The sequence below is a fragment of the Macrobrachium rosenbergii genome, chromosome 21 (genome assembly GCF_040412425.1).
Source record: "Macrobrachium rosenbergii isolate ZJJX-2024 chromosome 21, ASM4041242v1, whole genome shotgun sequence".
Lineage (NCBI taxonomy): Eukaryota > Metazoa > Arthropoda > Malacostraca > Decapoda > Palaemonidae > Macrobrachium > Macrobrachium rosenbergii.
Genome location: NC_089761.1, coordinates 21,238,144 through 21,256,196, shown reverse-complemented (window position 1 = coordinate 21,256,196; position 18,053 = coordinate 21,238,144).

Genomic DNA, 18,053 nt, shown 5'->3' with positions numbered 1-18,053 from the left:
TCCTTTTCTTATTAGTAAATTTTTCTTTATTTTTCCTTTTCTCAAAATTATTTCCTTTTCTGATTACTAATTTTCCTTTATTTTTCCTTTTCTGAAAATTATTTCCTTTAATGATCTGTAAGTTTTCCTTCATTTTTCATTTTCTGATTAGTAAATTTTCCTTTATGTAAATTTTTCTTTATTTTTCCTCTTCTGAAAATTATTTCCTTTCTGATTAGTAAATTTTTCCTTATTTTCCTTTTCTGAAAATGATTTCCTTTTCTGATTAGTAGATTTTCCTTTATTTTGCCTTTTCTGAAAATTGTTTCCGTTTCTGATTAGTAGAATTTCCTTTATTTTTCCTTTTCTGGAAATTGTTTCCTTTTCTGACTGGTAAATTTTCATTTATTTTTCTTTTTCTGAAAATTATTTCCTTTTCTGATTTGTAAGTTTTCCTTTATTTTTCCTTTTCTGATTAGTAAACTTTCCTTTATTTTCCTTTTCTGAGAAGTAAATTTTTCTTTATTTTTCCTCTTTTGAAAATTATTTCCTTTTCTGATTAGTACATTTTTCTTTATTTTCCTTTTCTGAAAATTATCTCCTTTTCTGATTAGTAGATTTTCCTTTATTTTGCCTTTTCTGAAAATTGTTTCCTTTTCTGATTAGTAAATTTTCATTTATTTTTCCTTTTCTGAAAATTATTTCCTTTTCTGATTACTAAATTTTCCCTTATTTTACCTTTTCTGATTGGTAAATTTTCCTTAATTTTTCCTTTTCTGAAAATTATTTCCTTTTCTGATTAGTAAATTTCCTTCATTTTTCCTTTTCTGGAAAATATAATTATCCCCTCTTAAATTTCCTTGTTTGATTATATTACTGTTTTATATTATTTTTGCTGGTCTCACTCTTTTGATTATTATTATTATTATTATTATTATTATTATTATTATTATTATTATTATTATTATTATTATTATTATCGTTTCAGCATAATTTTCTTTTTTAATGATCGTTTCACCTTTTTTTTGATTAAGTCTTTTAGGGATGAGGTTGTGAGACCATCCCCATTTCAATCTCGGCTGTGACATACGGCAGTCGACTAACCATCAGGTACATAATTCATTGCCTAGGTCACATGGGACACAATGAGTTTTTTTCTATAGAAAAGATATTGTGTCGTCTCACACATTCCTCCCCTGGAGGATCGATCGTGGCTATTTCTTTGATGAGGCAAAGTTGTTAACAAAAAACGCTACGAGAACCTTACTGGTTTATATATGCATATATAATGTATATTATATATATATATATATATATATATATACATATACATATGTATATATATATATATATATATATATATATATATATATATATATATATATGATTAGTCTGTTTTAAAAGGTCGTTTCTTTCTGCTGAACTAATTTCTTCTGCTTGCATATCATTTTGCCTTTTTTGAAAAAGTCAAGATTACCATCGCGTTATGCGTTCACGAAGCAAGGCAGCTTTGACCTTAATCATTGCGACGCCAGATCACATGGGGTAAAACGCGAGCGTAAAAGGAACTGAACTTGAAAAAGCTTCAGTCATTTCACGACAACGCATTCGTGGTCTTGATTGCGTGACTCGAATTCCTCACACGAAATCAACTTCGAGCAACTATCAATGTTATGAAGAAGAAGAAGAAGAAGACGAAGAAGAAGAAGAGAAAAGCCGCAGCATTTAATGGTCGCGAAATTATCCTTCCATTCCATAATTACGGAAAGAGAAAAAGAGAGAGAGAGAGAGAGAGAGTTCTCGTTTAGCTCCGATTTTTAAACCTGATTCCCGGTTTGCAGTTTCCTTTGTTTACAACCGGCGTCTCTTTCTACTTCTTCTTCTTCTTTGTTTCGATGATTGCCGCTTTCCACGGAATCTTCCGTCGAACTGCGGGTGCGGGCAAGGCTTCCTCATTGTCCGAGCTGAAATATGCAACGCGTTTTATTTCGTCAAGAATATTGTTTTCGTGCATTTTCCCCTCACTGCTTTTTAAACGCTTTTTAGGCAGCTTTCTTATTATTGCTGTTTATCCTTTGGTCTGTTTCCTTCATAAAGCTTTCCACGTGTGTCATTTTTTATGCATTATGGCAGTTATTTGTCAGTCAGTTTTGATTGGCATTTTATAACGTCACGGTGATTACGTCAGCCGTGTTTTGATAAACAATGCAAGCTGTTCCGATGACGCGCGTTTCGTTGGATACCGAATATTCAACAGAATTCTGGGTTTTCTTCTCTTCTGGGTAATGAACAAATGTTGATGTTACGGACAGACTCTCTACCTTGATATTTAGGTTTTCCTATACACACACACACACTCACACACACACACACACACACACACACACACACATATATATATATATATATATATATATATATATATATATATATACATTATATGAAACACCTAAATATCAAGGCTGATTATATATATATATATATATATATATATATATATATATATATATATATATATATATATATATATATAAGAATGAATTTTATCACATTACCATGATTCATATACAAGCATTGCTTCAAATGTCCTTTATTATCTAACCTGCTCTACCTCGGAAGTAATAAATTTTCATATATGTTACCCGGAGGGGAATTTTTTAGTTAACATGGTAGAGGTGGGCTGATATCGATTCTAATTACAAGTATCTGAGTTCGACATGAATTTGTAGGTGGGAGTCGGTATCAGTATCAGCTTATACCTCACTTGATGGCCGTGTGGTTTGATGCGCGTCACTGTAGTCCCGAGTTCTTGTCTTCTGTGGTTCGAGTCCACGAGATGACGAACTTATTATCAACTAAAAAATTTCCCTTCGGGTAACGTATATGAAAAAAAATATATATATATATATATATGTATGTATGTATGTATGTATATATATGTATATATATATATATATATATATATATATATATATATATATATATATATATATATATATATATATATATATATATATATATATATATATATATATATATATATATATATATATATCAGTCGTTTTTATGCTGCCATACCTCACGTCTACTTATGAATTAATGTGTGCTTTACAGCTTGTGTTAATGGACTCATAACACAGTTTACCACATCAGATTATTTATTCTTGTTTATAGAAAAACTAAGAAGTAATCATATAACTACACATATTTCATAGGTGGCTTACTTTTCCTTTTTTTTTTTTTGCACAGAGGGTAAGTAACAGATAATTGTATATAAGCGCCAAAGGAACTAAACTAAATAGCTAAATGAATAAAATAAAACAGGGGTTAATATGAGATGTCCAGATGATTTTGCAATTGAAAATCGAAGAAACTGTTTATCAGGATAAACAGTTCCTAAGGTCCACTGACGAGACTTCACACTTTGCAGAATAAAAACATACAAGTTAACAGACGCTTGGTAAAAGATATTTACCGAACATCTTATGACTAGGATTAATATCAACTCACACGTAACATTTTACCAATGGGTCTGGGCTAGCCCTGAGACTTTTATTATGAAACATAGGCCTATTTGACAGTCCCTCTAAGCTACCTCACATAAGCACGCAAGAAAAACCAACAACTACTATAATAATAATAATAATAATAATAATAATAATAATAATAATAATAATAATAATAATGCTTGCCATATTCCCGTTGGGGTCGTGCCGTCAGTGCACCTCATGCGGTGCACTGTAGGTATTACTCAAGGTTCTTTGCAGCGTCCCTTCGGCCCGTAGCTGCAACCCCTTTCGTTCCTTTAACCGGAACTCCATTCGTATTCCCTTCCTCCCTTACTTTCCACCCGCTCCTAACAATTGTTTCATAGTGCAGGTGCGAGGTTTTCCTCCTGTTACACTTTTCCAACCTTTTTACTGTCAATTTCCGTTTCAGCGCTGAATGACCTCATAGATCCCAGCGCTTGGCCAAAATTCTATATTGTATATGTATTGTATTCTATTCAATAATTGCACATGAGAGCCCAGATTTAACAAAAATTATACTAACTTCCTTTATTTCAAACAATTAAACCACTTTGAAGTCTTAACAAGACGGTTCGCCGACGCACTGCTGGTAACTGTTACCGACGCCTGACAGGCCCGAATCTGTGAGGTTCTATCTCAGAACACAATAATTTCATATGATAGTAATTAATTCGCATAAGGGGAGTTACAGTCTGGTCCTGTTACTCTAAATAAAACAAAATAACTGTACAGCCTCCCAATGTCTACAAATCAGTCTAAGGTATGAGGTTCCAATCTATCTATCACAGGAAGCTTTGGATGCGTCTTAGGTGCCGGTAACCAATCAGCTATGTGTGTAGTGTCTCGTCCAATGACCGCTTTCGACTCATTAGCGCTTAGGCTTCCAAAGGGCAATCCGCTCGATTTAGTGTACTAACAACTGCGTGTGTGCTCTTCGTTTTTTGAGTGTTTGTTTGTCTGTGCGGAGTGTTCATGACAGACAGGTTAGCGGCATTATATCTGCTCAACATCTAGCAGTGTTTGCGAAAAGCCCGGAGCAGGTGAAGCGGGGATGAGGCTAGAACTTTGAAAAGAAAGCTGCCTCCGTTCCTGTGAGGCAAATGTAGCCTAGACTGCAAACATGCCTCCGGAATAAAAAAAATATTTACCACTGGAGCTGATAAAACTGCCGACATGGAAGGCTTTTGACCGACAGTTCCATGAAATATCGGTAGCTGTCCTGGCTAGCATAAAGATGTTGGTGAGTGTTACCATATGTTAGTTTTTAGTAGCTAAAGGTGCTGTCTAGCATAGGATTCGCTTCCATATTTCGGGAACTTGAAAACATTTTGTCATGTTTTATATTTGTTGGCAGGGAACGATACAGCCGAAACGCTTAACTTGATAATTTACACGATTATGACTTTATAGCGGATTGTATTTCATCGACTAGGTCAATGAAGTTCATTTTTCGGGCCTAATGCGCTGGCATCGAATGGCGTTTTGGTAGGTTATATTTTGTTAGTACACAGTACGCGAATTCTTGATTTATCAGTGATGGAATAAGTCATTAAGATAATTCTAAGAAAGGATTCTCGAATGACATTATTTGCGCAAGTTATAACTAAGCGAGATATACTCGAATTTATCAGTGAAGATGATCATACTCTGTTTTTCAGTCCACGCGAACGTGCACATTCGTTTGTATTCCATATGATTACTGTGTGATATGAATCAAAACTTATGTTCTGACCAAAATTTTTCATTCAGATGTATGTTATGTCAGTCAACAATTCTAACGGTATGAGAGATTTTGTAATAATGTGTTCGGTAAGTCTAATGTAAATAACAACGGTCGCCGAAGCCAACGACATGAAATTATTTTCGGATGCACGCTATTTGATGCGAAACCTTCATGTGTGTTTTCCAAACATTTTAACGTAAATTGAAACGAATTACAAACATTGGAAGAAACTTGTAGTTATTAGTCTTTTAAAGTAAACTGTACTCAAAACTTGCATCAATGAAAATTATCACCATTTGTGAAACCACACCGGGAGTCACCTGTAGTGAGAACGGAGCAGCCACTGTGTATAAACCCAAGGTGTATAAACGATAGTGAGCTATTGACGCTCTACGGGATACACGTATCCTGGAATCTCATAATTCCTAAGGTTTATGAAACATATGACAAATTAAACAGACAAGGGTAATTAGGCCGAGAAGTTCACTTATGGCAATGTAGGATGTGATTCTATTGACGCTCAACGGTATACACCGTTTCCCGTAGTCTCATAATTCCTAATGTGTATGAAATATACGGCAAATTAAACAGACAATGGTAATTAGGCCCATCAGTTCAGTTAGGGCAATGTTAGGATGATTCCCTGGTGTACGTGGTTTTGTTGACTGTAAACTAAACAACATAAGCAACGAAAAAATGTTGATTTTAGCCCAAAATTCTTGGATTATTTCCTTAATTCGTACGGTAGTGATTATTTTACGGTTTAACTATGGAACAATTTTAGTTCCAGTTTTCAATGGCAAGAGTATTCACATTATTGGGGTATAGTGGTAGGTTGTACAATTCCTGAACATGTTCTGGAGGGTCTTATTATGTCTGATAGGTAATCATTTTCAAGGGTTAAGCTGGAGGCACGTTTTTTTGTACGCAATGTAGGACGGGAGTAAAAAAAACCTAGAACAGAGTTATGAAATATTTCTGTAAATTAAAGGGAAAATAGTTTCTAATGGCACGATGATTTCCCTTGTAAAAGGTGCATCTGATTTAGATGGTAAGCATTTCGTTAAGTCGAGGGAACATACACCCCTCCCCCCCAGTGGCTTACGCTTTAGGAATAGGATTGAAATTGTACCCTGAGGAAATTGAGTATTACCGACAATCCACCATTCGAAGCCATTCACATAACGGTGCAATTTCAAACTTTGGGATAATAACAAGCATTGTTTCTTGTGCGTATCGGGAATGGTCATCACTAACGTTATTTGAATTCGTACGTTACAAGACAGTTCCGATTGTCCAACCGGAACCTGCGTAGTTGCAAAAGTTCATTTACCTTCTTCGGTGAATTATGAATGAGTTCTGGTCCGTTCCTCAAAGAGGTTTACGCTTCAGTGCCTGGTTGAATCTTGGCCTCTCATTATGCAGAGATATTATAACCGAAGAATTGGATGCCGGGATGAAACGGCTGGCTGAATGAAGACTTGATGAGGGTCTCGAGTCAGTGTCAATGTCCCCTAACTTATTTCCTTGTGGATCCCCGCCTTTCCCTAGTTCTCCCTCCTCACCTCCCCCAACCCCCTTCACCTCTCATCTTCTTTCTTCCTTTTCAATATGAGCATCTTCGTCTGATGTTATTTGACTTCAGTCGTGTTTGCGGTGCTTGAATTTTATATCTGTCTGTATATCTATCCATCTATCTATCTATCTGTCTGTCTGTCTGTCTGTCTGTCTATCTACATATACGGTATATATATAATATACATATGTATGTATTTGTTGTAAATGTATATTATATATACATATATATACATACCTGCGTGTATAATGAATATATTATATATATATATAAATGTGTACATAATCACTACACACACACACACACACACACACATATATATATATATATATATATATATATATATATATATATATATATAGTGAGTACGTACACATTTATATATATGTGTATATATATATATTCATTATACAATGCAGGTATGTATATATATATATATATGCATATATAATATATATATATATATATATATATATATATATATATTTATACATATATATATATATATATATATATATATATATATGTATACATAATATAATATATAGTCACAGTAACCTTTTAATTTTCTTCCCACTTTTAGGATACGCTGTTATAATAAAGCCTTGAATTTGAAATGAAGGTCAAAGGAAGAAGCCCCAACTTGAGTTTAGAGATTCAAACCATGAGCATTAATTGGGGTGAGGTTAGACTAATGCATTTAGCCACGAAGTTTTATTATAAGCCTGTTCTTCTAAACCTTACATACGCGTATCGAATTTAAATACAGTATATATATATATATATATATATATATATATATATATATTACATTAATATGCTGTATATATATTTTATATGTATAACATATATACTGTATATGTATATTATGTATATTTATATATTATATATATATATATTTATTATATACATATATATATATATATGTATATATATGATGTATATAGTCTCTCACTTTTATGTATGTCTTGGTAGTAGCTACAATGTCCTCTTAGATTTTCGATTTCTTCATATTTGTAGACACGCATGTCATTACAAAGTTCTGAATGCGAAATGAATATCAAACTAACTCCCAACTCGAAGCGGGTATAAAATTGATAACACTGACAAGTTGATTCTGTATATTATATTTCAGTCCAAATTGTCATATCCCCGTATGGGGTAGTGCCGCCAATGAACCTCATGCGGTGCACTGTACCTCCTTTCATATTCTCTTTTATCCATCTAACTTTCCATCCTCTCCTAACAAATGGTTCGTAGTGCAACTGCGAGGATTTACTCCTATTACACCTATCAAACCTTTTACTGTCAATTTCTGTTTCAGCGCTGAATGACCTCATAGGTCTCAGTGCTTGGCCTTTGGCCTAAATTCTATATTCAGTTCAATTCAGTGCAGGTTGTCATATGTCATAGCACTGTGTCCAGCAAAATTGATCTAAATTCGACAAATATATGTATGTATGTATGTATGCATGCGTGGAACACTTTATCATTCATCGTGCTAGACTGCCCTAGCTTAACCTCATCTCAACCCCAAAATTTGCCTCATTTTCCACGTAGGTGGGTAGGATCTGGATGTTGCTAGCCTTCTATCTCTTACTTTTTTTTTTCCTTTTAAATGAGCTTGTTAGTTTTGTGCACAATTCTAATCTGGCAAAGACCCACCACCGTTTAGCAATACCCAGGTACATATTTAACGGCATGGGTCAACAGTCCCAAGTTCTTCCTTTGGAGTCGATCTCGGATCCTGCTGGTGAGGCAAGATCTGTAATCATTCATCCTCAGGAACCACTTTGAGAGAGAGAGAGAGAGAGAGAGAGAGAGAGAGAGAGAGAGAGAGAGAGAGAGAGAGTAACTACGTAGGATGATATGATGAAATTATGTTTTTATGAAGTGAAGTGCTGTTATTTAATGTTAATAGCGAAAATATGAAAGCTTCTTAGGAGAATTACGTATTGCATATGGATTAGGAAAGATCTGAATGTTCAGGAAGGCCGGGACAGCACAAATATACAATCAAAACAGTTTATAAATTAAAAGATGGAGTAGAATGAATGGCGATGGCTTGGTCTTGTAGAAGGAATGGGAAACGGCAGATTTGCGATTGTAAGTTGAAACCGAAGGATTGCAGGAGCAGCAAGCGTGTTGAAACGGACTAACTTCAATAATAAAGAAGCGTGAGAGTGTGACAAGATACCAAAGAATAAGGAGGACTTGAGTGTGCGTTTAAGATATAGATGAGTATCTGCAAGCGTGAGAGCGCATGCAATGATAGAAATGAATATGGAAACGTGAATGTACACATTAGATAAAGACGAATATCGAGGAAGCGTGAGAATGCAGGTAGATAGAGATAATGATGTAGAGAGAACTTACGGCGATTTGTCGATATTCAGCTGAATATTTTTTTCCTAAATAAAGTTCATTCTTGATTCAGCAGAACAAGATAAATGCGACTGCGAGACTTGCCTTTATTTTTCAGTGTCGTCTTTGTGTTAACTTACAAACAAATAATAAATGCGTCGAAATTTCTTCGTCGCAGTCGAGTTTTCTGTACAGCCGCTACAGCGTATAATCAAGGCCACCGAAATGGGTCTATCTTTCGCTGGTCTCGGTATAATCGTTGTATGAGCCGCAACACATGAAACTTTAACCACGGCCCGGTGGTGGCATATCCTATATAGTTGTCAGAAGCACGATTATGGCTAACTTTAATCTTAAATAAAATAAAAACTACTGAGGCTAGAGGGCTGCGATTTGGTATGTTTGATGATTGGAGGGTGGATGATCAAAAGACCAATTTGCAGCCCTCCAGCCTCAGTAGTTTTCAAGATGTGAGGGCGGACATAAAAAGTGCGGACGGACAGACAAAGCCGGCACAATAGTTTCCTTTTACAGAAAACTAAAAAGAAAGGCAAGTCTTCCAAGTCGCTGGAATACAATTTCATTACAGTTTCATTTACATCGATACATTAAAAACATTAATATTTCTTTCTGACTTCTCTATTTATATATATATAGCCTATATCTTTACAAGTAGTGGGTCTCTCTCTCTCTCTCTCTCTCTCTCTCTCTCTCTCTCTCTCTCTCTGTGTGTAGGCGTAGCTTTAATTGCAACGCTTATGCTATGCAGCGTGGGAGTGAGAGTCCGCTAAGCTACAGGGATTAAGATATAAATGGATATTTCCCCTGTTTAAGTTAACAAATAATCTCCCATGCAAAATTCACAGAGAGAGAGAGAGAGAGAGAGAGAGAGAGAGAGAGAGAATGTCAACCCCATAACTACGTAGGATGATATGAAATTATGTTTTTATGGAGTGAAGTGCTGTTGTTTAATGTTAATAGGGGAAATATGAAAGCTTCTTAGAGAATTACGTATTGCATATGGATGAAGAAAGATCTGAATGTTCAGAAAGGCTGACAGTACAAATATCCAATCAAAACAGTTTATAAATTAAAGATGGAGTAGAATGAATGGCGATGGTTTGGTCTTGTAGAAGGATTGGGAAACGGGCAGATTTGCGATTGCAAGTTGAAACCGAAGGATTGCAGGAGCAGCAAGCGTATTGCAACGGACTAACTTCAATAATAAAGAAGCGTGAGAGTGCTGACAAGATAACCAAAGAATAAGAGGACTTGAGTGTGCGTTTAAGATATAGATGAGTATCTGGTAAGCGTGAGAGCGCATGCAATGATAGAAATGAATATGGAGAAGCGTGAATGTACACATTAGATAAAGACGAATATCGAGGAAGCGTGAGAATGCAGGTAGATAGAGATAATGATGTAGAGAGAACTTACGGCGATTTGTCGATATTCAGCTGAATATTTTTTTTCCTAAATAAAGTTCATTCTTGATTCAGCAGTTACAAGATAAATGCGACTGCGAGACTTGCCTTTATTTTTCAGTGTCGTCTTTGTGTTAACTTACAAACAAATAATAAATGCGTCGAAATTTCTTCGTCGCAGTCGAGTTTTCTGTACAGCCGCTACAGCGTATAATCAAGGCCACCGAAAATGGGTCTATCTTTCGCTGGTCTCGGTATAATGCTGTATGAGCCGCAACACATGAAACTTTAACCACGGCCCGGTGGTGGCATATCCTATATAGTTGTCAGAAGCACGATTATGGCTAACTTTAATCTTAAATAAAATAAAAACTACTGAGGCTAGAGGGCTGCGATTTGGTATGTTTGATGATTGAGGTGGATAGATCAAAAAGACCAATTTGCAGCCCTCCAGCCTCAGTAGTTTTCAAGATGTGAGGGCGGACATAAAAAGTGCGGACGGACAGACAAAGCCGGCACAATAGTTTCCTTTTACAGAAAACTAAAAAGAAAGGCAAGTCTTCCAAGTCGCTGGAATACAATTTCATTACAGTTTCATTTACATCGATACATTAAAAACATTAATATTTCTTTCTGACTTCTCTATTTATATATATATAGCCTATATCTTTACAAGTGGAAGGGCGTCTCTCTCTCTCTCTCTCTCTCTCTCTCTCTCTCTCTCTCTCTCTCTCTGTGTGTATGTAGCTTTAATTGCAACGCTTATGCTATGCAGCGTGGAGTGAGAGTCCGCTGTGGGGATTAAGATATAAATGGATATTTCCCCTGTTTAAGTTAACAAATAATCTCCATGCAAAATTCACAGAGAGAGAGAGAGAGAGAGAGAGAGAGAGAGAGAGAGAGAGAGAGAGAGAGAGAGAGAGAGAGAGAGAATGTCAACCCCATAACTACGTAGGATGATATGAAATTATGTTTTTATGGAGTGAAGTGCTGTTGTTTAATGTTAATAGGGAAAATATGAAAGCTTCTTAGGAGAATTACGTATTGCATATGGATGAAGAAAGATCTGAATGTTCAGAAAGGCCGGGACAGTACAAATATCCAATCAAAACAGTTTATAAATTAAAAGATGGAGTAGAATGAATGGCGATGGTTTGGTCTTGTAGAAGGATTGGGAAACGGCAGATTTGCGATTGCAAGTTGAAACCGAAGGATTGCAGGAGCAGCAAGCGTATTGCAACGGACTAACTTCAATAATAAAGAAGCGTGAGAGTGTAACAAGATACCAAAGAATAAGGAGGACTTGAGTGTGCGTTTAAGATATAGATGAGTATCTGGTAAGCGTGAGAGCGCATGCAATGATAGAAATGAATATGGAGAAGCGTGAATGTACACATTAGATAAAGACGAATATCGAGGAAGCGTGAGAATGCAGGTAGATAGAGATAATGATGTAGAGAGAACTTACGGCGATTTGTCGATATTCAGCTGAATATTTTTTTTCCTAAATAAAGTTCATTCTTGATTCATCAGTTACAAGATAAATGCGACTTCGAGACTTGCCTTTATTTTTCAGTGTCGTCTTTGTGTTAACTTACAAATAAGTAATAAATGCGTCGAAATTTCTTCGTTGCAGTCGAGTTTTCTGTACAGCCGCTACAGCGTATAAATCAAGGCCACCGAAAATGGGTCTATCTTTCGCTGGTCTCGGTATAATGCTGTATGAGCCGCAACACATGAAACTTTAACCACGGCCCGGTGGTGGCATATCCTATATAGCTGCCAGAAGCACGATTATGGCTGTAACTTTAATCTTAAATAAAATAAAAACTGATTGAGGCTAGAGGGCTTGACGGGTATGTTTGATGATTGAGGGGTGGATGATCAAAAGACTAATTTGCAGCCCTCCAGCCTCAGTAGTTTTCAAGATGTGAGGGCGGACATAAAAAGTGCGGACGGACAGACAAAGCCGGCACAATAGTTTCCTTTTACAGAAAACTAAAAAGAAAGGTAAGTCTTCCAAGTCGCTGGAATACAATTTCATTACAGTTTCATTTACATCGATACATTAAAAACATTAATATTTCTTTCTGACTTCTCTATTTATATATATATAGCCTATATCTTTACAAGTAGTGGGCGTCTCTCTCTCTCTCTCTCTCTCTCTCTCTCTCTCTCTCTCTCTCTCTCTCTCTCTCTCTGTGTAGGCGTAGCTTTAATTGCAACGCTTATGCTATGCAGCGTGGGAGTGAGAGTCCGCTAAGCTACAGGGAATAAGATATAAATGGATATTTCCCCTGTTTAAGTTAACAAATAATTTCCCATGCAAAATTCAGAGAGAGAGAGAGAGAGAGAGAGAGAGAGAGAGAGAGAGAGAGAGAGAGAGCACGAATAGTCTTTTACTGTTATTTTTTCTCCCAATTATCTTAATTGTTTACTTTCCTCTGCCGGTGAAAAAATGATAAAAAAAATATTCCTTTCGTCTAAACAGCATCATTTTTTGCTAATAAGAGTGAATCATAACGCATAACGAGCTCTTTGCATGACCGAAATTGTTGGGTGTGTGCATGAGAAGGACCCGCCGGGGGGAGGATGGAAGGAATTCTTAAAGAGCTGAATGTTTAGGAAAGAAGGCGGGGGGAGGGGGCTGGGGGAGTGAAGAAGGCAGGGCTCTAATATTGCTAATTACTTTTGTCACTTTGAAATATCTTTTAAATTCTCTCTCTCTCTCTCTCTCTCTCTCTCTCTCTCCTCTCTCTCTCTCTCTCTCTCTCTCTCTCTCTCTGTGGCCTCGTAGATTTGAATTTGAATATAGAATTTAGGTCAAAGGCCAAACGCTGGGACCTATGAGGCCATTCAGCGCTGAAACGGAAATTGACAGTAAAACGATTGAAAGGTGCAACAGGAGGAAAACCTCTCAGTTGCAGTATGAATCAATTGTTAGGAGAGGGTGGAAGTAAGATGGAAGAAAGAGAATATGAAAGGAGGTACAATAAAAGGAACGAAAGGGGTTGCAGCTAGGGCCGAAGGCACGCTGCAAAGAACCTTAATTAATGCCTTCAGTGCACCGCATGAGGTGCACTGACGACACTACCCCCGCTACGGGGTGGCTTCGTAGAGCAAGTGGTAACACGCGCATCTCACAAGCTAGTGGATACGCGTTCGATCCACGAACCGAACGAGGAAAACATCGACATTGGTGCAGTTCTGTCAAAATCAAGATGTATATTTTCATTTATGACTGAAAACCGGAGGGCCTCACCGAGGTATTCCTAACCTTACTGGGTAGATCCATTCATAAGCTATTTCCTCTCTTGTACACACGAGCGCGCGCGCACACACACACACACACACACACACACACACACACACACACACTCAAACATAATATATGTATAAGAGAGAGAGAGAGAGAGAGAGAGAGAGAGAGAGAGAGAGAGAGAGAGAGAGAGACGGTGGAATTCGTTTTTAGATAATTTGTAAAATTTATTCCCATTATTATAATACTGTATTTAAGTTACGGCCATCGTTGGCCATCACCAAGAGATGTATGTATATACTCATTGCTACGTAATAATATAATGCGGATTAGGTCAAACGTCTATTCATGTGAATGAATGATTTCATTTTAAAAACTAGCAAGCGACTTGTTAATCATGCACTTCAATAATTAATCCTCGGCTCGCATATCCTGAAATATCCCGCTTACCGATATACTAGGAATAACAGTGTTGAAATTTTCCATTTGGTCGAGAGTTCATTTTCCCTCATTCATTAAATTTTTTTTTTCTTTTTCGCTTCATGTTAATTCTTCTGGCTTCAAAGTGCTTTATTTATTTTTATTTGCTTCATGTTAATTGTTCTGACTTCAAAATGCCTCTTTGTGTTTTGTTTCATGTTAATTCTTTAGACTTCAAAATGCCTTATTTATTTATTTATTTTTTTTCTGCGTTGTGATAATTCTTCGGGCTTCATAATGCTTTATTTATTTTTATTTGCTTCATGTTAATTCTTCAGGCTTCAAAATGCCCTTTGTTTTGCTTCATATTAATTCTTCAGACTTCAAAATGCCTTATTTATTTTTTTTGCGTTATGATAATTATTCAGACTTCAAAATGCCTAATTTATACTTTTTGCGTTATGATAATTATTCAGACTTCAAAATGCCTAGTTTATATTTTTGGCGTTATGATAATTATTCACACTTCAAAGTGCTTTTTGATTTTTTTTTTTTTTGCTTCACGTTAATTCCTCAGACTTCATTTTTCAAATTTCATTTTGCAGCTATCGCTTGCATCATTTCTAGGCCATGATGAGTTTCTCACTCCCTTCTGACGTCAGTCAGAAGGGAGTTTGGGTGGCTTGGTGGGTGGGCGTCGGGCGGAGGATGGGCGGGCGGGGGCGGGGCGGGGAAAGATATGTTCAGGGAAACACGTAGAATCGAAAATGCATTTCATGAGTTACGTAGCGTTCGAATGAGCGCCGGATGATCGTTTAAAAAAGTGCACCGGTATTTTGTGTGGGATGGGACGGCGGGGCCATTGAACGGTGGAGAGGGAATATAAAAATCTCGAGCGTGATGTATTCCGGGAGCAATAGCTTGGAATTTCTGAATAAACTTCCGCGTGTCATTTTTGTGTTTGATGTGATGAGGGATTTAGGTTTTTTTCTGGATTTTTTTTTCTATTTTATTATCGGAATTTGGAATATCTCGTTCACCGAAGCTTATCAAGATACGTTGGTAGTTCCGCGCATGACATTAATTACGCCCACCGGTTTGGTGGTTTACTCTCTCTCTCTCTCTCTCTCTCTCTCTCTCTCTCTCTCTCTCAGGGGAGGAAAGCCCTTAATTTTTGAGTAATGTATTTTAGAATATTTTCTGTTTATTATTATAATAATAATAAATAATAATAATAATAATAATAATATTAATAATAATAATAATTATTATTATTATTATTATTATTATTATTATTATTATTATTATTATTATTATTATTATTATTGTTGTTGTTGTTCCTACTAGTACTGCCAAATTCAAATTTGCATCACTTATGCGCCACTAATTTAATTATTGCCCCCTCTGCCGGATCGCCAGTGTTTCTGCAGTACTTGCTCTCATGGTATTCAAAACATAATAGTAAATGAAAAAGCATCTTAAGTATTTCATTGCTTGCGTTGACGAACTACGTCATATCATCCTACACAGTTACAGGGTTGACATCGTATGAACTCATATAGATGAGAGATTTCTCTCTCTCTCTCTCTCTCTCTCTCTCTCTCTCTCTCTCTCTCTCTCTCTCTCCAGTTAGCTTGTCTCTGTGAAGTGGAGGCGGTAATATTTTATTTTCGATCTCTTTGTGAATAAGATTGACATCGTATGAACTGTGAATAATATCATGTAGATGGGATTTCCCATTCTCTCTCTCTCTCTCTCTCTCTCTCTCTCTCTCTCTCTCTCTCTCTCTCTCTCTCTCTCTCCAGTAAGCTTGTCTCTGTGAAGTGAAGGCGGTAATATTTTATTTTCGATCTCTCCGTGAATAAAATTACCTTCCAGCGAGATATTTTGTTCATGAATTATAAATCAACTTCCTGGTTGGCTGAAAGGAACTCCTCGTATTTTTCTCCTGTAAGAGTGATGGCCCTTGGCATCAATGGAAGTGGCTCATAAGACATTTAGGGGATATATTCTCTTGGGAAGTTGTCCACTGTCTGTCAGTGGGTGCTATCGTCCCTTGGGGCTTAGTTCATCTGTATATTGTAGAAGGGTGCTGACACTTGCTTAGGCATTAGTTCCCAGGTAGTGCAGCTTACTATTACGTGGTAGATTATATATATATATATATATATATATATATATATATATATATATATATATATATCTATATGTATATATATAATATATATATATAATATATATATATATATATATATATATATATATATATATATATATTGTGTGTATGTATGTATATATATGTGTGTGTGCGTGTGGGTATATATATGTATATATATGTATATATATATAATTTGAGTATGCATATATATGTATATATATATTTATATTTATATTTATATTATAATTACATTTATATACACAGATATACGTACATACTGTATATGTAAATATTTATATTAATTTGTAAATAAGTACAGTTGTGGGTATATTTCTGTTGTGTATATATAATTTGAGTGTGTATGTATATATATATGTGTATATATTTATATATTTATATTTATATTTATATATACAGATATACGTACATATATGTAAATATTTATATCAATTTGTAAATAAGTACAGTTGTGGGTATAATTCTGTGCGCCAATTCGCGTGTGAGCTTGTAAATACACATAAAGGTGTAAATACTCATAAAAGGCGTGTGTAAAGTAAACAGTGATGCAAAAGTGTACACATTACGTGTCACAGACAAGGCAGTTCTGAATTCGTTCTTATAGATACGCCTCCTAAATCATATATTTTCTGCCTCTTGAAATGTCAGAGGGTGCGAAGGTTATTGTCATTCACACCCATCCCTCAGGAATATTGCAAATGATACGGTTGAATTCGCCCACGCTTTGGAGACAAAAGATAGAACGTGGATATGACACATCCTACGCCTCTTCATACCAGTGCTTGAATATCTATAAATCAATTCACGGATCTCGTCAGTGTCTTCATTTAAATGTAATTCAGATTCAGGTGAAGACATAGTTTAATACTAAGCAGGAGATTCCCGTAGGGGGTCAGTGGCGCCAGGGAACCTCAGTGGTGCACTGTAGGCATTAATTAAGGGTCTTTGCAGCGTCCCTTCGGCCCCTAGCTGCGACCTCTTTCATTGCTTTTTACTGTACCTTCGTTCATATTCTCTTTCCTTCATCTGATTTTCTATCCCCCTCTACAATGCAGCTGCGAGGTTTTCCTCCTGTTACGCCTTTCAGGCCTTCTTACTGTCAATTTCCCTTTCTGCGCTGGGTAACCTCATAGGTCCCAGCACTTGGTCTTTGGCCTAAATTCTACTACATTCTATTCTGATCTAAGCACATGATCCCCTTAGGGGTGCTAGTGCCGTCAGTGCACCTCATGTGGTGCACTGTAGGCATTACTTGAGGTTCTTTGCAGTGTGCCCTCGGCTCCCAGCTGCAACCCCTTTCGTTCCTTTTACTGTACCTCCTTTCATATTCTCTTTCTTCCATCTTACTTTCCACCCTCTCCTGACAGTTGTTTCATAGTGCAACTGCGAGGTTTTCCTCCTGTTACACCTTTCAAACGTTTTTACTGTCGATTTCCGTCTCAGTGCTGGTTAACGTCATAGGTCCCAGTGCTTGGCCTTTGGCCTAAATTCTATATTCAATTCAATTCTAAGCACATGATGAATAGCTGTGACTGTCTTACATGTAAAATTAATTAAGAAGGTTTGATTTGAAACTGATAAATAAAAGCTGGGTTGACGAAG